Source organism: Balaenoptera acutorostrata, chromosome X (genome assembly GCF_949987535.1).
Source record: "Balaenoptera acutorostrata chromosome X, mBalAcu1.1, whole genome shotgun sequence".
Lineage (NCBI taxonomy): Eukaryota > Metazoa > Chordata > Mammalia > Artiodactyla > Balaenopteridae > Balaenoptera > Balaenoptera acutorostrata.
This window is the reverse complement of record NC_080085.1, coordinates 33,115,343-33,140,229: the sequence shown is the minus strand read 5'-3', so window position 1 is coordinate 33,140,229 and position 24,887 is coordinate 33,115,343. Positions and strand designations below refer to the sequence as shown.

Sequence of the window (24,887 nt, the reverse complement as noted above, 5' to 3'; positions counted from 1 at the left end):
GGTTCCCCTGGCCCCTGGGGGGGCCACCGCTTCGATAGTTTGCTGTTCCGGCCTCTCCGGTTGCTAGGAGACCGTGTAGCCAGGTGCAGCCAGGTTCTTCCCGGAGGCGGGTCAACGCAGGCGCCCTGTGAAGCCTGCATTTCTCCCAGGATGGGCGGTGGGTGTAAAGCACATTCCTTTCTGTTGTCGTTACTGTTCCGTTGTACGGACGTAGTGCCATTTATTTATCCATTCACCTTTTGATGGACATTTGGGTTGTTCACGGTTTGAGGCTATTATAAATAAAGCTGCCACAAATATTTGTGTTCCTGTTTTTGTATGTCCATGTACATACTTTCATTTCTCTTGGGTAAACTTTAGCTATGAGTGGCATGGTGGGAGCAGGTGATGTTTTATGTTTTAGACCACCACCAAACTTTTCCAAAGTGGTTGTACTAATTAATATTCCTTCTAGTTGTGTATGAGAATGGCGCTTTGTCTACATAGTCCCTAACACTCGGTAAGGGTAGCCATTTTCATTGTGGCTGCTCTAATAGGTGTGTAGTGGCGTCTCATTGTGGTTTTAATTTGCATTTCCCTGAGGACTACTGGTGTTGAACATCTGTTCATGTGCTTATTTGCCATTCATATCTCTCCTTTGCTGAAGAATCTGTTCAAACTTTTGCACTTTTTAAAATTGTGCTGCTTGACATCTCTTGTTTTGAGGATTCTTTGTGTATTCTGGATGCACTATGATCTGTAAATCTTTTTCTCCATCTGTGCTTTGTCTTTCCATTGTCTTAACACTGTCTTTCAAAGGGCAGTTTTTACATTTGATGAAGTCCAGTATATCAGTTTGTTCTTTTATGGATTGTCTTTTTGTGTTGTATATAAGAAAACTGCCTATCCATAGGTCATGAAGACTTTTTTCATTCTGCTAAAATTTGTATAATCTTAGGTTTTACATTGAGATCTGTCATCTATTTCAATTTAACTTTTTAGATGATGAATGATATGGATCAAAGTTATTCTTTTTAGTTTTATTTTTTGCCTGTGGATATCCAGTAGTTCCAGAATTTTTTTTGAAAAGAGGAGCTTTTCTCCACTGAATTACTTTTGTAGCTTTGGGAGTGTAAGTTGTCCCTATTTTTGTGGGTCCATTTCTAGACACATGTTTCTGTTTCATTGAATCTTCTGTCTTTACACCAGTTCTGCTCTGTGTTGATTATATTTTACAGTAAGTTTAAAATTAGGCTGTATTCGTCCTCCAACTTCTTTATTCTTTTACAAAGTTGTCTTGACTCTTATAGGTCTTTTGAATTTCTATAGGAATTTTAGAATCAATTTGTCAATGTCTTAAAAAAAACCTGTGGGGATTTTGATTAGGATTTTATGGAATCTACAAATAAATTTTGAGATAATTGACAGCTTAACAATATTGAGTTTCCTGACCCATGACAAAGGTACATCTCTTCATTTATGTATGTATTCTTTCATTTATCTGAGCAATATTTTGTAGTTATCAGTGTATAGGTCTTTCACATCTTTTTTGTGTTCAGCCTCTCTGAACTTCTGTTTCATCTCTTTTTGCCTTTAATTTCTACTATGGAAAGATATAAAGTTTGTTCTTGCTGAACTATCAAGAAAGCTCTTATTTTATTACTTAAATAATTCAATGGAAAGAGCATGACAGTGAACATTTATATTATTTCCAGACTTGCAAAAGAAACCACCACCAAGATGATGTGTTGTGTAAAGTACGTACAACTTTAATAAAAGAAACAAATCAGCCACTATAACTTATAATTGGAAGCATACTAGAATAATGACAAACCAAAAGTTTTATGAGTTTTAGGAATTAAAGAATTACATCGTTGAAACTCAGCTTTAAACTATCAGGAGAGGCACAAATTATTTCCTATAATAATGCAATAATATTTGGTATAGGGAAAAATGTCAAAGGATAAACTATCATTCCTGATTTCATGAAGGAGAACCATTTCACAGTGGTACCTTGGTATCCACCTGGGATTAGTTCCAGAACTCCCCTTGGATACCAAAATCCACAGATGTTCAAGTCCCTTATATAAAATGGTGCAGTATTTACATATAACTTATGTACATTCCTGTATACTTTAAATCATCTCTAGATTGCTTATAATACCTCTTGCAAAGTAAATGCTGTGTAAATACTTGCCAGCGTGCCGCAAATTCATGTTTTGCCTTTGGGGATTTTTTGGAATTTTCTTTTTCCAAATATTTTCCATCTGCAGTTGGTTGAGTCCATGGATGCAGAACCCAAAGATATGGAGGGCCGACTGTACTACGCCATTTTATATAAAGGACTTGAGCATCCACGGATTTTGGTATCTGCATGGGTCCTGGAACCAGTCTCCTTCAGTTACTGGTGGACAGATGACCGTATTCTTCTTATGGACTCTATTCTTTCTAGCTCATCTCCTCTGCTCCACACTGATGTAGATTCTTCCTTTTTAAATAACAGCTTTATTGAGATATAATTTACATATTAACAATTCTCTCATTTAAAGTGTACAATTTAATGGATTTTAGTGTATTAACAGGATTGTGCAGCCATCAAAACAATCAGTTTTGACACATTGTCACGAACCTCAAAGGAACGCCATACCCATTAGCAGTCACCTCGTCCATCCCCCAGCCGCCTCAGCCCTTGACAGCCACTAGTCTACTTTCTGTCTCTTTAGATTGACCTATTCTGGACATTTCATATGAATGGAATCATAGACTATGTGGTCATTTTTGACTGGCTTCTTTCATTTAGCATACTGTTTTCAAGTTTCATCCATGGTGAAGCATGTATATGTACTTCATTTCTTTTTATTGCCAAATACTAATCAATTATGTAGATATACCATATTTAACTTATCCATTCGTCTGTTGATGAACATTTGGGGTTTTCCACTTTTCTGTTGTTATGAATAATGCTATGAACCTTCATGTACGGAGTTTTTTTCTATTCAGTCTTTTGAAATGTATTAATCTTTTTCCCCCTCTTTAGTGAGGTATAATTGATAATTTAAAATTTCATATTTTTAAGGTATACAACTTGATAATCTGATAAACATATACATAGTGAAACAATCACCACAATCAAACTAATTAACATATTCATCACCTCAGATAGTTACCATCTTCTGTTGTGGGTATTGAAAACACTTAAGATCTACCCTCTCAGAAAATTTCAAATATACAGTATTGTTAACTATATTCACTGTGGTGTACATTAGATTTCCAGAATTTATTCATCTTAAATGACTGAAAATTTGTCCCCCTTGACCAACAACCTTCCCATCTCCCCCTCCCCCCAGCCTCTGACAACCAACTCTACTACTACTATTCTCTGCTTCTAGGAGTTTGACTCTCTTAGATTCAACATATAAATGAAATCATGCAGTATTAGTTTTTCTGCATCTGGATTATTTCACTTAGCATGATGCCCTCCAGATTCATCCATGTTGCTAAAGGCAGGATTTTCTTCTCTTTCAAGGCTGAATAATATTCGTGTGTGTGTCTGTGTGTGTGTACCTCATATTTTCTTTATCTGTTCATCTCTGAACAGACATTTAATTTGTTTCCATATCTTGGCTATTGTGAATAATGCTGCAGTGAACGTTGGAGTGAGTATATCTCAATATCCTGATTTCATTTCCTTTGGATGTATACCCCAAAATGAGATTGCTGGATCATAAGGTAGTTCTATTTTTAATATTTTGAGGAATCTCCATACTGTTTTAAAGAATGGCTATCCCATGTTCTTGGATTGTAAGAATCAACATTGTGAAAATGACTCTACTATCCAAAGCAATCTACAGATTCAATGCAATCCCTATCAAACTACCAATGGCATTTTTCACAGAACTAAAACAAAAAATTTCACAATTTGTGGGGAAACACAAAAGACCCCGAATAGCCAAAGCAATCTTGAGAAAGAAAAACGGAGCTGGAGGAGTCAGGCTCCCTGACTTCAGACTATTCTACAAAGCTACAGTCATCAAGACAGTATGGTACTGGCACAAAAACAGAAATATAGATCAATGGAACAGGATAGAAAGCCCAGAGATAAACCCACGCACATATGGTCACCTTATCTTTGATAAACGAGACAAGAATATACAATGGAGAAAAGACAGCATCTTCAATAAGTGGTGCTGGGAAAACTGGACAGCTACATGTAAAAGAATGAAATTAGAACACTTCCTAACACCATACACAAAAATAAACTCACAATGGATTAAAAGCCTAAATGTAATGCCAGACACTATAAAGCTCTTAGAGGAAAACATAGGCAGAACACTCTATGACATAAATCACAGCAAGATCCTTTTTGATCCACCTCCTAGAGAAATAGAAATAAAAACAAAAATAAACAAATGGGACCTAATGAAACTTAAAAGCTTTTGCATAGCAAAAGAAACCATAGACAAGACGAAAAGACAACCCTCATAATGGGAGCAAATATTTGCAAATGAAGCAACTGACAAAGGATTAATCTCCAAAATTGACAAGCAGCTCATGCAGCTCCATATCAAATAAACAAACAACCCAGTCCAAAAATGGGCAGATGTCCTAAATAGACATTTCTCCAAGGAAGATATACAGATTGCCAACAAACACGTGAAAGAATGCTCAACATCACTAATCATTAGAGAAATGCAAATCAAAACTCCAATGAGGTATCACCTCACACCGGTCAGAGTGGCCATCATCAAAAAATCTACAAACAATAAATGCTGGAGAGGGTGTGGAGCAAAGGGAACCCTCTTGCACTGCTGGTGGGAATGTAAATTGATACAGCCACTGTGGAGAACAGTATGGAGGTTCCTTAAAAAACTAAAAATAGAACTACCATACGACCCAGCAATCCCACTACTGGGCATATACCCTGAGAAAACCATAATTCCAAAAGAGTCATGTACCACAATGTTCATTGCAGCTCTATTTACAATAGCCAGGACATGGAAGCAACCTAAGTGTCCATCAACAGATGAATGGATAAAGAAGATGTGGCCCATGTATACAATGGAATATTACTCAGCCATAAAAGGAAACGAAATTGAGTTATTTGTAGTGAGGTGGATGGACCTGGTGTCTGTCATACAGAGTGAAGTAAGTCAGAAAGAGAAAAAAAAATACCGTATGCTAACACATATATATGGGATCTAAAAAAAAACAGAAAAGGTTCTGAAGAACCTAGGGTCAGGACAGGAATAAAGACGCAGATGTAGAGAATGGACCTGAGGACACGGGGAGGGGGAAGGGTAAGCTGGGACGAAGTGAGAGAGTGGCATGGACTTATATATACTACCAAATGTAAAATAGATAGCTAGTGGGAAGCAACCCCATAGCACAGGGAGATCAGCTCGGTGCTTTGTGACCACCTAGAGGGGTGGGATAGGGAGGGTGGGAGGGAGGGAGATGCAAGAGGGAAGAGATATGGGGATATATGTATATGTATAGCTGATTCACTTTGTTATAAAGCAGAAACTAAGACACCATTGCAAAGCAATTATACTCCAATAAAGATGTTAAAAAAAAAAAAGAATGGCTATCCCAATTTACATTCCCACCAACAATGCACAAGGGTTCCATTTCTCTACATCCTCAACAACACGTTATCTTTTGTCTTTTTGATAATAGCTATTCTGAAAGGTGTGAGATGATATCTCATTGTGGTTTTGATTTGCATTTCCCTGATGATTAGTGAGGTCAAGCACCCTTTCCTACCTTTTGGCCATTTGTATCTCTTCTTTGTAGAAATTTAGGTCTTTTGCCCGTTTTTTAATTGAGAGCTTTTTTTTTTGGCTATTGAGTTGTATGACTTACTGATAAATATTGGGTATTAAGCCTTATGAGATATACGGTTTGAAAGTATTTCCCCCCATTCTGCAGATCGCCTTTTCACTCTGTTGATTGTTCCCTTTGCTTTGCAGAAGCTTTTGCTTTTGATACAATTTCACTTGACTGCTTTTGCTTTTGTTGCCTGTGCTTTTGCTGACCTATCCACAAAATAATTGCCCAGATCAACGTCAAGAAGCTTTTTCCCCATGTTTTCTTCTAGTAGTTTTACAGTTTCAGGTTTAATGTTTAAATCTTAATCCATCTTGAGTTGTTTTTTTTAATATGGGGTGAGATAATTTCATTCTTCTGCATGTTGATATCCAGTTTTCCCAGCACCATTTATTGAAGAGAGTATCTTTGCCCCGTTGGGTGTTCTTAGCAGCCTTGTCAAAGATCAATTGACCATAGATGTATGGATTTATTTCTGGGCTCTCTGTTCTGTTCCTTTGGTCTCTATGTCTGTTTTTCATGCCAGTATCATGCTGTTTTGATTACTGTAGCCTTGCAATATATTTTGAAATCAGGAAGTGTGATTCTTATTTCTCAGGATTGCTTTGGCTATTTGGGGTCTTAAATTTGTTAAGATTTGTTTTGCGACCTAACGTGTTCTATCCTGGAGAAGGTTCTGTATACACTCGAGAAGAATGTGTGTTCTTCTACTCTTGGATGCTAACTACTGTATATGTCTGTTATGTCAGTTTGGTCTATAGTGTTCTCAAATCAGCTGTTTCCTTCTGGATTTTCTGTCTGGATGGTCTGTGTACTATCATAAGTAGAAGTCTCCTACTATTGAAGTCTCCTACTATTATTGTACTGCTGTCAGTTTCTGCCTTTAGATCTGTCAATATTTTTTCCAACTTAATTGATGTATGATTGACAAATAAAAATTTTGTATATTTAAGACATACAACATGAAGATCTATCAATATCTGCTTTATGTATTTAGGTGTGTCTATATTTATAAATGTTATATCACCCTGTTGAATTGACCCTTTTATCTTTATGCAATGACCTTCTTTGTCTCCAAAGACAGTTTTAGACTCAAAGTCTATTTTGTCTGATATAAGTGTAGTTACCCTTGCCAGGCTGGAGAGGCTGAGCCAAGCTGGACAGGGCTAATATGAGAGCATCCCTTTGAGGGCCCACCCTGTAACCCCACCTTTTAAAACTATGGTGCTGCTCCACCAGGGTCAAGGACAGGAACTTGGCACTCTCCATGCTCCTACTACACTCCACCTGGTGCCAGCATCACGTGAAAAAAAAAAAAAAGCCAGTGCCTAGAATTGACTCTCTTTTTTTCTCCTATAGCACCCTAAACATATGTCCAATAAATACATATCCATATCAACCAACTCTTGTGGGAGTAATAAGTTGACATGAGCAAAAGCTAATACATGAGTTTCATGCTAAGGAGGCTTGAGAAGCTAATAGGCTTTTCTGGGGTTTTTTTTTGTTTGTTTTTATCATTTTACTAATATGTTGACCTGCACCTGTGAATCCATACGGCTCATGTATGCCACAGAATCTAACAGGAGGAAGCACGTGCAATGCCAAAATATAAAAAATGGAGGAGGAAAAAAACGAGGCTATCAGAGGAGATACGAGTGTGGATTTATCGCAGTATTTTTGGGTGGCTATCAGTGGATCAGCTCAGAATTCAGTTCAAGATTTGGTATCTGGGCACTGTCCTACATAGGCCCTCCTTACTTAGCTATCAGAGCTTGTAGCACTCCAAACAAGCTCACGATCCAAAAGATTTCAAAAAACAGCTTGTATATACTGATAAGAAATGCTTTTTGTGCTCCCTTTTAAGCATATACATTGAAAAAATAATAGACAATCTAGAACTGTTTCCTTAACCTTTGGGGTCCTTTTCTCATGTGTAAAAGGAAGTGGTTGAAGCAGATTATCTGGCTTTGTGGACCAAGATAATTTCTTCTTTTCATTTGGGTTTTTCTTTTTTAAATTGAAGTGTAGTTGCTGTACAATAATATGTTTTAGTTGTACAACATAGTGATTCACAATTTTTAATGGACCAAGATAATTTAAAGGAAGATTTTTTCATAAATATCTGAAAAATCTGGGTGTGAGGAGAATATTAAAGTATCATCTTAATGATCTCTAACCAGAAACAAAGAGCTTTATCCTTTCATTCAGAACAAAATGAAGTTCTTCTACCTTGGAGATAAGCAGACTTTTTAGGAATTGGATCAATGCATTTAGAAAATAATTTACTCCTCTGTATTAAAGAGTTCCTGGTTTCCAGGCAGGGGTGCAGCTGCCTCCCAAAGTATAAGCCTTTTGCCCCATTGTCACCCAAGATTAGTGCTCTAAGGAAAGAGTTGTTTGCTCTCCTTTTAAACAGTCACCTTATTGTTTCTTTCTTTGTTTTTTTTTCGATCCAAACAGTAATTGAATGAGGCACTCATTTATCTGCAGTTTAATTGTCGTTACCATCTTGCCTCCAAGAGTTTTCAATGTTCAAATGGGTTACTGAAACAGCACTTTCTGTTAGGGAAAAAGGTTACATTGACTGCCCCCTCCCTCTCAGAACATATTAACTCTATGTATTAAGGACTGGCTGGAGTTTTTTTCCCTAGTCAACACCAAGAATGGCATGGGTCAGTGGACACCTCGATAGGCTTGATAGCAAAAGTATTATACAGCCCTTGATATATATTTTAATATTTATCAACTATTGCTTGTCAGTGTTGTGTCCCAGTATCTCTGTGATTCTTTCACTTACCCATGTAAATGGACCAACCAAATTCAACGGAAAATTTGAACAAAAAGCACTTTTTATTGAAATATAATTGATGTACAATATTATTTAAGTTACAGGTGTACAGTATAGTGATTCACAATTTTTAAAGGTTATACTCCATCTATAGTTATTATAGAATATTGGCTATATTCCCTCTGTACAATATATCCTTGTAGCTTCTTTTATACATAATAGTTTGTACCTCCTACTCCCCTATCCCTATGTTACTCCTTCCCCCCTTCCCTGTCCCCACTGGTAAACAGTAGTGTCACTAGTGTGTTCTCTATGTCTGTGAGTCTGCTTCTGTTTTGTTATGTTCACTAATTTGTTGTATTCTTTAGACTCTACATATAAGTAATATCATACAGTATGTGTCTTTGTCTGACTTATTTCACTTAGCATAATACCCTCTGTGTCCATCCATCTTGCCCCAAATGGCAAACTTTCATTCTTTTTTATGGCTGAGTAACATTCCATTGTATGAGTGTATGTATGTAGGTGTATACACACACACACACACACACACACACTACATCTTCTTTATCCGTTCATCTGTTGATGGACACTTAGGTTGCTTCCATATCTTGGCAATTGTAAATAGCGCTGCTATGAACATTGGGATGCACGTATCTTTTCGAATTAGTGGTTTTGGTTTTTTTTTTTTTTTTTTTTTAACCATATGTCCCAGCAATTCCCAGTGGAATTGCTGGGTCATATGGTAGTTCTAGTTTTAGTTTTCTGAGAAACCTCCATACTATTTTCCACAGTAGCTGCACCAATTTACATTCCCTCCCACAGCGCACAAGAGTTCCCTTGTCTCCATATCCTTGACAACATTTGTTATTTGTGTTCTTTTTGATGATAGCCATTCGGACAGGCGTGAGATGATATCTCATTGTGGTTTTGATTTGTATTTCCCTGATGATCAGTGCTGTTGAGCATCTTCTCCTATTGGCCATCTGCCTTTCCTCTTTGGAAAAATGCCTATTCAGGTCTTCTGCCTGTTTTTTTTGTTTGTTTGTTTATTTTGTTTTTGTTTTTCAATTTTTTGCCTGTGCGGCATGTGGGATCTTAGTTTCCCGACCAGGGATCGAACCCGCGTCCCCTGCATTGGAAGCGCAGAGTGTTAACCACTGGACCGCCAGGGAAGTCCCTTCTGTCTGTTTTTTAGTTGGGTTTTTTAATGTTGAGTTGTATGAGCTATTTATATATTTTAGATATTAACCCCTTATCAGTCATATGATTTGCAAATATTTTCTCATTCAGTAGGTTGTCTTTTTGTTTTGTCGATGGTTTCCTTTGCTATGCAAAAGCTTTTAAGTTTAATTAGGTCCCATTTCTTCTCTTTTTTAAATTTTATTTCCTTAGGTTTAAGAGACAGATCAAAAAATATTGCTATGATTTATGTCAGAGAGTGTGAGCAAGAAGGACTTTGAATTATCACCAGTAGAATGGTAGACTACATTTTAACATTATGAAACTGTCTTTAAAAGCAAGAAGAGAAGATCTAATTAATTGTCAAACACTAATAAATGTTTCTGGTTTTTTAAAAAATAAATTTATTTTATTTATTTATTTTTGGCTGCATTGGGTCTTTGTTGCTGTGCGTGGGCTTTCTCTAGTTGCGGCGAGCAGGGGCCTACTCTTTGTTGCGGTGCGCAGGCTTCTCATTGCGGTGGCTTCTCTTGTTGTGGAGCACAGGCTCTAGGCACACGGGCTTCAGTAGTTGTGGCACGCAGGCTCAGTAGTTGTGGCTCACGGTCTCTAGAGCGCAGGCTCAGTAGTTGTGGCACACGGGCTTGGTTGCTCTGTGGCATGTGGGATCTTCCCGGACCAGGGCTGGATCCCATGTCCCCTGCATTGGCAGACGGATTGTTAACCACTGCACCACCAGGGAAGTCCCAATGTTTCTGTTTTTAAATACAGTCCTCGGTTCCTGGTCCCCGCTGACCCGCTAGCCTGGCATTGCTGCCCAGATCTTGATTTCCTTAGAGAGTGAGTAAAGATGGGGGCTAGAAGGAATCCTAACAGATCCTGAGAAAGAAAACCAGTGAATGTTCTTCTGGTTTTGCCACTGGTATGCAGAGTGCATGCATTTATACACATAGAAAAGTGCCCAGAGTCTTCACTTAGAGTCATTCTATGTCTGATTGCTTTCTAAAGGAATCTGTGTAGCTACATTCACAGATTCACTTTTTTGTTATCTGAAAGGAGAAAATGAATGCAGTAGTGCAGTTAAGAGCTCACATGTTAGGTATGAAAAGAAAAAGTGCCGATGGTGATATTTGATTTGTTGCATGTGTGGGAGAATGTTTGATTTTATTTCTGAGAATAGAGTTTAAATAATAAGGTTGGTCATTTCATTTCATAATTATGTGATTTTTACATGGGTTTGGGCATCTACATTAAGAATCGCAAAGCATTTTTTTTTAATAAATTTATTTATTTATTCATTCATCTTTGGCTGTGTTGGGTCTTCGTTTCTGTGCGAGGGCTTTCTCCAGTTGCGGCAAGCAGGGGCCGCTCTTCATCGCGGTGCGCGGGCCTCTCACTGTCGCGGCCTCTCCTGTTGCGGAGCACAGGCTCCAGACGCGCAGGCTCAGTAGTTGTGGCTCACGGGACTAGCCGCTCCGCGGCATGTGGGATCTTCCCAGACCAGGGCTCGAACCCGTGTCCCCTGCATTGGCAGGCGGACTCCCAACCACTGTGCCACCAGGGAAGCCCGCTCAAAGCATTTTTTAAAATATATTTTCTTGGCTGCTGCGCCGCTCAGCATGTGCAGTCTTAGCTCCCCGACCAGGGATCCAACCTACGCCCCTTGCATTGGAAGCACGGAGTCTTAACCACTGGACCACCAGGGAAGTCCCTCAAAGCGTTTTAAAAAGTAGGTTCATTGGCTCATTCATATTGGGGAACGAATTAGGGACAACCAGTTGTCAACCATGACCTGCAAAAGATGTTCACATAAAAATAGCAAAAATTGGGAACTCCCTGGCACCCCAGTGGTTAGGACTCAGTGCTTTCACTGCCGAGGGCGTGAGTTCAGTCCCTGGTCAGGGAACTAAGATCCCATGAGGCACACACAGCAAGGCCGGAAAAAACCAAAAACAGAAATTGTAGAAGAGGGAAAAGCCTAAAGAAAATACACAGTGACTGCGGAGGGGACAAAGATGTAAAAAACTGGGGTATTGTGTGATGTTGGGACAATGCAAATCACTGGACTTTTGTATCCCATTTATTTTATCACAGGTCCCTTGGTTAAGAAAATCTTTGCACACGGTCACTTCTATCTCTGTGTGCGTTCTTCAGACAGTGACCACCAGGCAAGTCTTTAAAGGAGCAGTTGCACAAATTAGTTACATTCAAGGACTTTCATTTCTTCAGTTTAGCCCAAGGCTCTTAATCTCAGCAACAAAGTATATGTGAGACTGGCGCACTCAAGGAGTGTGTCATCTCAAGACAAAAAAGCAGAGTGCCATTCATCCATTGCTTTCTGTGCCACTGCCCACCTTCTAGGTCTTAATACCTTTGGCCCATGGCCAGGGCTCCTTATCTGGTTGACTTCCCTTTAGTCTCTTTCTCACCCCTCCAATAAATCCTCCATACTGACTCTAATTGTGCATCTTTCCAGAACCAAGACCCAGCATGGCATTCTTCCTTCATTGGATTTCTGCAGCTAGAAAAAACCCCAGCTTCTCAGCTGGCCATTTAAAACCTTCCCCAGTCTTCTCCTGACCTGCCTTTTCTACTTTATCTTCTTTACTCCCTGCGTCCTGTACAACTCCATGCTGTTGTAGCTACTGTTTCTGAATGCATCCTGCCCTCATCCACTTTCTGGGTCAAGCTCAAGCTTGCTTCTCAGCCTTGCTGCTAACCCCATCCCTTTACTGCCATTGTGGCAATGGAGTCCTACCCGTCCTCCATGACCTTGTTCAAATAATTCCCTAGAGAACCCTCCTAGATGTCTGCAGTTGGAAGCAACCTACCTTTTGCTTATATTCCCAGAACACTTTGCACCTTTTTCAGAAAACTCTTCAACAGCTGGCCTTTTTGTCAATTACTACCACTGCCTCCCTCTCGCTAGATGATGAGCGCCTTTGGGGCAAAGCCTGTGCTCTAATCATCATTGTGTCCCTGATAGTACCTAGCACAGTATGAATATTTGATGGGCATTCAGGAAACATTTGGTGACAACCTAAGATAAGATTACAGTATGAATATTTGTTGGGCATTCAGGAAACATTTGGTGGCAACCTAAGATAAGATTACAGCAAGAATATCACACAAGTAATATCCAGGAGGTAATACTGAACATCCTGTTAGTTTTAATGGTAACTTTATCTCTGGCCCTATTTGTAAAGACTGTTAGGCAATAAAGAACTTGGTAGATAAAACATTTCTATCCCCTTTACTGAAGATTGTCATTCTGTCTATTTATGCTAAATCTTTATTAGAGGGGTCCAAGTCAAATAGCAGAAACAGTTGAGATTGGCATTTTAAATAGAATTTGGTGTTACCCAGGTGTAACGAAAATTTCTAGTATATGATTATTGAAAGTCAGTTCTCCTGCCATTGTGTAATATATTTTGTAGCTCATGGGTCAAGTGTTCTTCCTTGTTTGTTTTTAGAACCCTCTCCCTCCTGTGTACCGTGGCAAACAGACCAGAGAGAGTTCGTAAAGAGTACTGATAACTATCACTTATATATCTTTTTATCATGTTCTGAGCACTTTACTGTATTTTAGGTTATTTAAACTTTCTAAAATCTCTTCAAGGAAGGACTTGTTTCCTTTCTATGAATGATGAATATTAGGCTCAAAGAGCTTAAAATTTCTTGTCTCAGATCTAACAGTCAGCAAATGGCAGAACCAGGTTCCGGTCCAGATTTTCTGACTCAGGATAGCCCACTCGACCTTGGACGAGAGAACGAAGAAGAGTCGGTCTATAGAAATATCATTTGCAGTCCATCCCCAGACCCAGCCAATATTCCCAGAATATATCTAACCTCGAAAAAATCCTTGTAATGACTAGATTTCCCTGTATAACCAAGCTTATCTATTTGTGTTTCAGCAATACCTGTATTACACTAAAAAATATCTGTGACCATTTTCCAAGATTAGTGTGGTTTGTTCTCTGAAAGAAAGAAAAAGTTATACCAGAGCTTATTAGAGCTCCAAAATGGGGAAGATGGGGTTAATGCAAGTCTTTTTTGTAAATTATCAAATTGTCTTGACCTTCAAGAAAAGTTCAGAAGGAGCTTCCTTCATTCTCTCTTTCTCTTATTTTACATTTTCACCTTTTTCTCAATACCAAAGAAGTGTTCCTAAGGAGCTCCACTCCTGAGAACAGCCTGTCCAGGTCCTTTTGCTCCGTCTTCTCCTGTATTCAGAGCCATCCATATCTTTGCCTTCATGATGCTCAAATTCAGTATTTCTTCAGTATTTCTCTCTTTTTGTTCTTCTCCTGACGGGACCAGCAGGTCATTAGATGCCCTCTCTGTGTGTCTGCCAACCTAGCTGTATTTCCCAAGTCAGAATTGGGCTGTGTGGGTTGACAAATACAAGCGTGCTCTTCGAGATAAGGGAAAAGGATATTAAAATTGAGATTGTCCCAAATCCTTTGCATGTATGGTACCGTACCTATCTATGTATATTTTGTGTTCCTTTATTCTGTAGCTGTAACTTACCATCACATGAGAGCAGAGAGGGACTTGGATACCTCCATTCCTGACTAGATGTGCGATTTATTTCTGTTATTTCTTCTAATTCGCAACACCTCTCCACAGATTCCCTTGGAAAAGAGAGACTGGCTAATTTAGAAGTGTTCCACGGATATGTCATCCCTCTCTCTAGAGTGATCTTACTCCAAATTCTTGCACATAGCCTTCAATAAATATTGTTGAATGAATGAATGAACGAATTGAAATGAAACTGAGTTTATTTTAACTGTGGCACACAGGTACTCTTTGTGGTTCATATTCTCCTGTTGTCCATTCTCTGATTCTTGGCATGTGCCGCAAAGGTGAGGCAAAAGCTAAGCCAGACTCTGAATTTTCCTGATAGTGTCTCTGATAAGGTTGGGCTACTTAGTGACATTAGTGAGATGTAAAAATCTCAGAAGCTTCTGATCTGCATACCTCTCCCTCATCACCACAGATGGTTCAGCCCCAGTTTTATTTGATCGAGACCCCTTGGATGTTGGGAATTTCCCCACTATGCATCTTTATCACTGCAGACTTACACCAAGACTCAAGGTGCTTTTGTTTTATGACTTAAATCTGTAATATCCAGCTCCTGACATATTCTTCTCTGCACTAAGTGAGCTCAGACTTGCCCTGAAACTCAAGATATGACCCTAGAAATGTAAAAGGAGCCTTGATGAGAGGCAAAAACACATCTTCATTCTGCTGCCTGCCCATCAAATTCATTAGCTTGTTCCCAAGTCTAAAAGGAGGGTAAATGCTGAAGGCAGATGATTCACTGTGAAGTGTGAAGTTAATTAAAGTCGTTGGTAGATGTTATATGACAACAGGGGACTCTATGGAGTCTTAGTACCTACTCAGTACCTTTCATGTGTCTTGTGGTTGGGTGACCAGACATGATGCAGCCTAAACTTGAGTTGTCTCTTGCTCCTTTTCATTTCTTCCCGTGGTCATGCAAGATGGTTAATGTTGTTTTCAAAGAAATTCTAGATCGGTTACTTATACCACTGAATTAAACTAGCTGGAGATCATGATCCTTTTGCTTTCCCTTGTCAGCGATGTTACGACTGGGCCCGAGGCTCACAGTTTTCAGTCTTCGCCGTCTCAGGACATCTTTATGCCACGTTCCTTCCTTAGGTGTTTGTGTGAGTCTCACGTGATGGTGAGGAGATGGCTAAGATGAAGGGAAGCCGAAGGGGGTCAGGAGTGGGCATTCTAAGCTAAGCGAGGAGCATAAACAAAGGTGTCAGGGAGGAACAGCACAGGATGCTTGGGAAACTGCAAACAGTTGCGTGACTTCTGTAACAAGTCAAGAAATGGGAGGAGATGAAGCCGGACAGGTCGGCAAAGCCAGGTGGGGAGGGACAAGGCCAGGTGGGGAGGGACAAGGACGCAGTGCGGTGCCGTGTTGGGGCCTCCGCACCTGGTACAGGAGCCCCCCAGGGGTGAGCCAGGAGCAATGCTGTTAGACTTACACTTACCAAAAGAAATTAATTAATTAATTAAAAAAACAGGGAATTCCCTGGCTGTCCAGTGGTTAGGGCTCCGTGCTCCCACTGCAGGGGGCCCGGGTTCTATTCCTGGTCGGGGAGCTAAGATCCTGCAAGCCGCGCGGTGCAGCAAAAAAAGAAAAAAAAACATTACACTTACATGCGTGACTCGGGCAGTTGTGTGTGTGTGGGGGGGACTTTGAAAAGCACAGGCCTGGAAGAAGGAAGTCAGATTGGGAGGGAGCATGGAAGCCCAGGAAAGAGATGATAAGGGCCTACAGGAGGGTAGTAGAAATGGGGAGGATGGGCTGAATCTGAGCGATATTGTAGGGGAGGGGTGGGGCTGTTTGGCTGGCTGGTGGGGTGGATCTGGGGAGGGAAGGAGTGAACCCCAGTTCTGGCGGGTGCAGGGCGAGGCCACGGTTGTTGGCAGCTGGGACTGACAGCTCAGGAGGAGCGGCAGCTGGGTCGCCCTTCAGTTCAGCAGGGTTTACAGAGGGCCTTCCTCAAGGTCAGGCAGCTGGAAGATGGTGAGTGGGGTGCAGGGGACGTTGGGTTTGAGGTTCTGGTGACATTCCCACGGACAAACGTCTGACGGTGGGAAATGGAACTCTGAAGCTCGAAAGAGGGGTGTGGGCCAGAGATGACAGATCTGGGAGTCACCAGCTCATAACTGGTAGTTGAAACTGAGAGTCAATTTATCTACCCAGGGAGCACGTGGCAGAAGGAGAACAATGGGCTTGGTAAAACTCTAGAAGATGTAAACATTGAAATGTTTATACAGTTCCCTTTATTGTTTAGTAGGTAATCCATGCACATTGTATGAAATCCAAAGGGTCCGAAAGGCACGTAGAGAAAAGTGAGTCTCCGACCTTGTCCCCTGGCTGTAGTGTTCCCAGCGCTGGGGGATGCCACCCTTATTGGTTTCTTGTGTCTCGTTTCAAAGATATTCTCTACATATGCAAATATTTGCAAATGTGTGTGTGGTTGTTGGGATTATTCCACACAGTGCCGTCTAGTGTTCAGTCTGGTCGAGCTGCGGTCCTGGGGACCCACCCGTGTGCAGATGTCTAACAGTTAGTGAGAAATAGACCTTCGAGGCTTGCAGGAGAGGTGTCAGCCAGAGATAATAGATTTACAAGTCATCAGCTCACAGGTGGTAGTTGAAACAGTGAGAGTGGATTATCTAGTCACGGAGTGTTTATTTCCTCCTAGAAATGCAACAGAGAGGGGAAGAGAGGAGTGAGCAATAGAAAGAAAAAGGGGGAGAGAAAGGGTGTGAACCTGAGGAGAAGGGAAGACGAGGAGGGACGTTATTGCTTTTCAGAAAATACATTATTAGAGGAGAAAAGAGAACAGTTCAAGTTGTGTTTTGTTCCAGGTCGGTAAGGGGGTGGGAGAAATAAAGCATTATGATAAAACGGAAAGCATAGGGCTTTTGGAAGAGGTGGAGGGACACCCCAGAGACACACTTTCTCTGCTTGTTTAATTTCCTTAAGACTTACATTCTGGGAAGTCTCGCGAAGCCTTAAAAACTAGAGGCCTCTCAGTAGTATGCACTGAAAATACATGGGACGTTTTCCTTCTAGAAACATTCTAGCAGCATCTTCCTCCTTTTGAACGAACCGGCCTCGTGATGTCAGAAGCAGGGCACTCCAGCTCGGAGGTTCTCGGCTGTGGCTTGCTGGCCTCTAGTGGCCAGGAAGGAACCTCGCCGCTCCGGCTCCGCCTGGCTTCACTGTGCCTTCAGCGAGGAGGGGGGGATGTGGACAGGGGTTTATGCTAAGGGTCTTAGTTACTAACCACGTGGAGGGCTTCCTGGGAATACTGGAGACTATTGGCTTCTTTATCCAAACCCCCATTTACGTGGATAACAAACTTGCTTTGGCCCAGAACAGATTATGGAGGCAGCATTTAGGCCCAGACTCGAATTCCTTGTTTCTAAGATGTAGATAATATTCTAAAGATAGTGCTCTCCAGTTTCTCTGGTGAAAGGTGCAAAAGTAGATGGCAGGTAAGATAGGTTTGGAGCAGACTCGTGAGCATGTGAGGAGGAAAGTCAAATGGAAATAACGTAAAGCAAACAAGTGTGTAAACTCTCAAGGAGGATATACATAGACAGCATTATTTTTGGGAAAGCTCAGTGATCACGTGGCCTCCGTAATAGTTTCTTCAGCAACCTTTGCAACTTCTCCGAGCTTCAGCTTGCCCATCTGGGAATAACGGTCCATCCCGCGTGTATGCGTTGCCGAGATGACACGAGTCAGAACGTGAAGGGCTTACTTTACCTTTCACTGTGCACGAGTGACACTTATTAAAGTTCTAATAAATTTAGCTATTATCATTATTTTACTGTTTTAGTCTTATTATTCTCTAGGAGATACAGTCCCATCTTCAGTTTTATGACAGACCGGGAGAATCTTTCCCTAAATTGAAATTCTGCTTGACAGTTTATACAGGTCTTCAAGTACATGTTGATCCCACTTAATTAAGGCAGCGCCTAAAATTCCTCATAAAGTTCTCCTCAAATAGATGGAATGCTCCTTCTTCTAAGGGGAAAGATGCACTTGAATGGCCTCTTGATATGAAGATACTACAGAAGGGATCTAAGTGGACTTTGAGGGGGTTGACAAAATGGACTTCAAAGCCCTTGCAGGCCTAAAATTTTAAATCACATGACTCTCTGACCTGCTTATTGCCTGCAAATTCATGAGCGGAGGTAGACAGCAGAGGAGACCGAGAGACACATCTCCGCACAAGCCCGTGGTTGACCCCGCCCTCCACTCTGGAGGGAAACTCCATTCTTTCCTCCTCAGAGACGGGCACCCCGGTCCCTCCCAGGCACAAGGGATGCTCCTGCAGTGGCACAGAGGATGCCCGTGACAGCAGCCCCCCTCCCAGCGTCACGCGCCAAGCATGCTTTCCAAGTGGAGCAAAGATGGGCGTCAGGCTGCAGTAAATCAAAATAGTAAGACTTTGCAGGATGACTGGAAAAATGAAGAGACCTAAGTAAATAACTGACAGTAGAAACTGGCAAGGATGATTTAGATGTCAGTCTGATCTTTGCATGATATAAACATTATAACTTCTAGTGTCTTGGCAGAAAACAATACCAATAACGTCACATAATTTGTCAGTTCTGTCTGATGGCAATAGCGGTAATAGAACGCTGTGATTAGTGTGCAGAGGGAGAAACTATACGTGCTTGTATTGTGACATAGAACCCACATATACTTCATTCTTCTTTATGGAAGGGTAGACGAACAAGTTGGTGAATTGACTGTAGTAAACAATAATAATGGACTATGAGTTCCTAAGGAGAATCCATCACTGTAAATCAGCAAACATTTCAATATAGAAGATATTAGAGGCTGGAATTACGGGGCAGAATCATAATGATATCAAAAGAGCTCATGTTATTGAGCAGTTACTGAACACCGGATGCTGTGCCAAGTGCTTTCCATGCATTATCTCATTTACTCCTTGAGACCTAGAGCACATTTTCATATTTTACAGATGTGGATACTGGGGTTCTTTAGAGAATGCCTTTCTTTCCCTTCATATAATTTAGCACAGTTCATAACTGTATGTTTATTTGTTTGGGTATTTGATGGGCGTCCAGCATTATAATGGCGATGTAAGTGAAGCCTTTTCGTGTGCCATGTAGCTGGGTCCATTTTCCTGGCTGGGGAGGTGGGGGAAGCAACACAGGTGTTTGCACCAAGTTTGACCCCTGCTCAGAGCAGCGCTAGCCTGGGTTTTGCTGTCCGCAGGCTGAGGACTGTCTACCCCTCCCGGTTCCCAAGTGCTGCCTCTGAACACTAACTGCTCTGCAGTCTAATGGCCTCTCCCTCCCCCACCTCTACCCTCGCCCTCAAGAAGAACAGAAGAGCTTCCTCTTCAGCAGCCATTCTTCTCATACGGTCAAGTCCAAGAAGAACATCCCTGAAGGAGCTCATCAGTACGAACACTTAAAACCTGCAGAAGCACCGTAGGAAGTGGGAACATGAAGGGAGCTGTCATGTTGTCCTCAGGAAGAGGACCTGAGTCAGTGGATGACAGTTAACACTGTGGATTTCTTCAGCCAGTTCAGAACTCTGCACTGAAACAAGCTGTCTAGTCACGGCTGCGGGTCCAAGATCGGAATGTCATTAGGAAGATGGTACTAATTTTGACACCAGGCACATGTTCTGCTCCAAAATATATCGACCCTTTGATGATTTGAGTTCAGGATGAACTTGATTGTGCAGCTCTTTTTCCTTCTAAGATTGGTGTCGCATTTCCCCCAAGTCTTATATCGGTGGTAAAGACTATTCTAAAGCATCTGTTCAGAGTTTACTACCCATCTTTCTTACCAGCACTGTGATTCTGTGATGCAGCTGCCTGAAAAGGCCCACCATAACGTGTCCTTTAAGTACTTTATTTTATTGGTTCAAGAGTTCAATTTGGTTGATAGGTGAGAGTTGGCACCACTTCAGCAATTCATTGAGAAGCTTGCATTGAAAGACAGATTTCTTTAACACAGTTACCCTCTTGCTTCATGTACTGCTCGAGTTACCTTATTGTCAGTCTGTCCTAGACTTGTGTTAGAGGTTGAATCGCATCCCCCCCTCCCCCCGCAAAATCACATGTTGCAGTCCTAACCCCCAGTAGCTCAGAATGTGACCTTATTTGAAAATAGGGTACTTGCAGATGTAATTGAGTTAAGATGAGGTCATTAGGACGGGTCCTAGTCCAGTACGACTCGTGTCACGTAAAGGGGAAATTTGGACATATAGACGTGCACAAAGGGAGACTATCCTGTGGCCATGAAGGCAGAGAACAGGGTGATGTGTCTACAAGTCCAGGAGGGAAGCCATAACAGATCCTTCCCTCACAGCTCTCAGAAGGAACCAACCCGGCCCATACGTCGATTTTGAACTTCCAGCCTCCAGAATTGTGAGACGATGCATTTCTGTTTTTCTAAGCCATCTGGTTTGTGGTACTTTGTGTCCTGGCAGCCCTAGCTAATACAACTGGTGATACAGACTTTGAGAAAACAAAGACACCCATTGTCTGTGTTTACTGATAAAAGTATTCCCAAGGCAGGTTGGCTTCAAAGCAAGAACTGAAGAGCATAGCTAACTTTGACGTACTCTAAGACCTGTTATTTCACGAAATCACACTTGGTTGTAATACGTGGTGACTAACCTGTACTTTATTAGTTTACCCGTTGTTCCTTTGCTGAAGAAATTGATTGACCCTGTTTCAGGTGACAACATAATGGATAATGAGCATTTCGGCCAGTAATTTATTAGTTTCCAAAAGTTTCCAAACCAAATTTCCTAACAATGCAGTCACACAATCAGATAGGTTTTTATTGCACTTCAATTTAGACATTAAAAAGAGACATTTTTAGGTTTTCTTAACATTTAGAACATTTGTATTATTTTGTATTTTACTTTCGAGTTTGTATGGCAGTGCTTTTATAGATAAGAATCTACCTATTTATCTCTACCTCTCTAGTATCTATCTTAAAAAAAAAAAATCCATGCTTGCCATTTTTTTTAACATCTTTATTGGAGTATAATTGCTTTACAATGGTGTGTTAGTTTCTGCTTTATAACAAAGTGAATCAGTTATACATATACATATGTTCCCGTATCTCTTCCCTCTAATAATCATCCTATGGCATGTATGGTGTAGGAGCAACCAAAATTTTTTCCTAAAATTCCTTTTTTATTTTATAATCTTTATTTGAGATTTGTATCAATATAAACCTATCTAAATTGTTAGGAGGCCGTATATGTATATATCAGAAATGCTATCTTTTACGTCTTCTAAGGATCATCTTATAGATTTTTATTTCGAAATGCCTCGTTCAAATTAACTTTAACATATGAAGAGTTTGGTTAAGAAAAAAAATCTTCCAAAAAATGATCACAAACATAGTTTGTCAAACAATAGCGTGTCATAGCGTCAAAGCTACTATTTTCATTCATGTTGTAGTGTGGGAGTCCACAAGCTTTATCCCAATAAAGATAAATTAAGGAAAACCACAGGAAAAGTCATGAAGGTGTGCAAAACTCATAGCACAGCTAAAGTGTTTATTTATAGAAGAAGAATAAGTAGAATATCTTCCTTCATGTTGGTAATACAAAAAGGCTGAATTGAGCCCTCATAGGAGGGTTCTCCTTTTTAACTGTTTTCGTATCCAGAGCCAACTTACTTTATTTCAGTTGAGATGAAAAGGATCTTCCCCTTTAATAAGAAAGCACCTACTTTTCATTTGGGTCCTAGGACTTGGTAAACCCCAGCTAACTGTTCCGAATATACTGAGGCACAGCAAGTGTGCTGGAAGATGTACCAGACGGAAGAAGCTTTAAATTCCCCTACGTTCTCTATTCCAGAGCTGTGACTTTTGTATTCACTCACGGACCTCCTTGATGGCTTTGGTGAAGATTAGATTTGATGGTGTTTTTTGTTATTTATTTTTATTATCCCAGTAGACTATGAAGAAAATGGTTGTTTAGAAAACTCCATTTTTAATAACTCAATTTTAATAAATTCTCAAATACATATGGACTTTCAAGGCAAAACTTTTCATCTAACTTATATCATTATTTGTGGAGGTAAAGAGTGGGTTATCAACTGTGAAAAAAGAGAAAAGCCCCACCTGAAACATTCCACGATGAACGTTGAAGCTAATCCAAGGTTCCCTGTCAGCCATTCTGTAGGGTTCCGTTGGTCACTTAGGAGCAAGAAAGCGAGTGTCTGGATACTGTTTAGAATGTTACTGCCTTTCGGGACTTCCCTGGCGGTCCAGTGGTTAAGACTCCGCCCTTCCAACGCAGGGGGCGCGGGTTCGCTCCCTGGTCGGGGAACTAGGATCCTGTATGCTGTGTGGCGTGGCCAAAAAATAAAAAATAACTAAAAGAAGAATGCTACCGCCTCTCACCTTTAAATAAAGCTTGTTAATTACCTTTATTTTTCCAGAAGAAATTAACTTATATTTTTCAACTAGCGTTGCATTTTCATCTTCATTTCTAATATTTCCGGTACTCTCAAACACAAGGGTCCTCACTTTTCTGCATGTCTTTTCAGAATAGAAATCCTCTCTCTCCTCATGACTAAGCTTCAAACGACACGTCATCATATCCCAAAGACAGATTCATTCCTAGTTAGACACAAATCAAAGGTTTGTTAGTAATTTGACACTTATAATGTCCTTTATTATTTTTAATAAGTACATTATCACCAGGTACACCAAAACACTGATATTAACGTTACTTGCTTGCATTCAAGGCCACGGAACCAAGAGTGGGACGAAAACTGGAAGTGGAGAGAATGGGAGAGGATGACATCTTCCTGACTTGGCTAAGGAGCCAAACTTGGAGGAGTCGCAAGAAATGCGGCTGTCTTTGACTCCTGTCTCACTTTCCATGTATCTCCCAGTGCCCTAAGCCAGAGTTTCTTGTTCCCCAGCTCACACTCCCCTGCCCCCTTCAAATCAGAAGTCCTCTGGTCTCAGTATCTGTGATCTTTGCTCCTTGTACCTAATCACACTCGTGGGGTGGATCGTGCTTGCTACATCGTGCAGTTAATCTATGGTGCTTTAATCTCCAGGCCTTTAGAAGAAAAACAAAAACTTGTGGGTAATGATGCCATCGTGGATCTTTGTTTGAACATGGGCAATTCCTTGTGCTACAGTGTTTGTTTTGGCAGCCAAACGTATCTTATTCTTCTTCAGACTGTGAATAAATCTGGAGGTTTTGCAGGGCTGCTAGCTCCCGAAGTGTTTCACGTTAGACTTGTAGAGTCCTCGCTCAGGTAACTTCCTAGTTACCCTAGAAAAGCAAATCTGCGCTCACCGTGACTTTCATGACAACAAAGGGAAAGTTTTTCTCGTATGGCAGAGGCCACAGGGACAATTCTACTGGTGGTTTTAAGTTTTCCGAACAAGCACTGTTGAGTTTTCCTTACTATTCTCTTGGCCTTCTCTCTGAGTGGTGAGGTTAAACTAGAAGTGGAGCTTCTTAATGATAACCTCACTGCCTCATTCGCAGAAACAAATCAGGCCCAAAGAGTGTAAGTCCTAGGAACTTGTTTCCAAGCAGCCTCGGTAGTGGTGCCGCTGCTCCTGCGTCTCCGTGTAGAAGCCCAGCCGGAGAAGTCCTGGCCTGGACGGGAAATTAAACCAGGAGGCCACTGGGCTGAGGGGGCTCTAAGGCCACTCTAAGTAAGGTTCACTTCTAAGGAAGTGAACTAAAGTCTAAGCCTGCATATGCCTCAAGGCTGCTAAATTGAGACCTAAGGGCAACCAATCACAGCAAGCCAGCTAGGCTTTAAGCTGTAACCCATCGAAGCATTTCCTTTCTTTGCTTCCACACTTCTCTGTATAGTCTTTCAGCAGAGCACCCCTAACAACTTCCGGTTTGGCACTGTGCCACTGGAATCAATTTTTGCTCAGATAAGCTCTTAAAATTTTTAATATACCTCAGTTTATCTTTTGACAACACCAAACACTGAACACCTTCAGACAGCGACATTTATTTCCTCCCAAACATTCAGTTCAGTGAGCAGATTTGATTTCTGCTACGGTTCAATTCTGGCAAACAGGGAGAATAATCATCCTCTGTTTTCAGTCTTTCTATGTTTTGCATTATATTTTGATGTACCCAGGGCGTAAAAGTCTTCCAACAGTAATAGGGACATTACATGAGGTGGCAGTACTTTTACTGGAGCAAGTGCATTGAAATTCACTTGAGGTTTTTCTCATTATCAAATTCTGTGCCAAATGAATATTCCATAAATCCAAATGGATTACCAGTGGGATAGACACTTGTTATAGAACAACATTGCATATTTGGTCTACGTCAGACATAGTAAGCCTTGTTTGCCATCGAAAATATCTTTAAATGTTCTTTTTTAAACTTTTTAAACCATTTTTAATTGAAGTATAGTTAATTTACAATGTTGTGCTAGTTTCAAGTGTACAGCAGAGTGATTCAGTTATTCATATATATATATATATATACATATACTTTTTCAGATTCTTTTCCCTTATAGGTTATTACAAGATATTGAGTATAGTTCCC

General features: G+C 40.7%; 1 pseudogene; it reads left to right on the top strand.

The window, feature by feature from the left end:
* Positions 1-19,420: 19,420 nt before the first annotated feature.
* Positions 19,421-20,330, top strand: LOC103010694 (MOB kinase activator 1A-like; annotated as a pseudogene).
* The last annotated feature ends 4,557 nt before the right edge of the window (positions 20,331-24,887 follow it).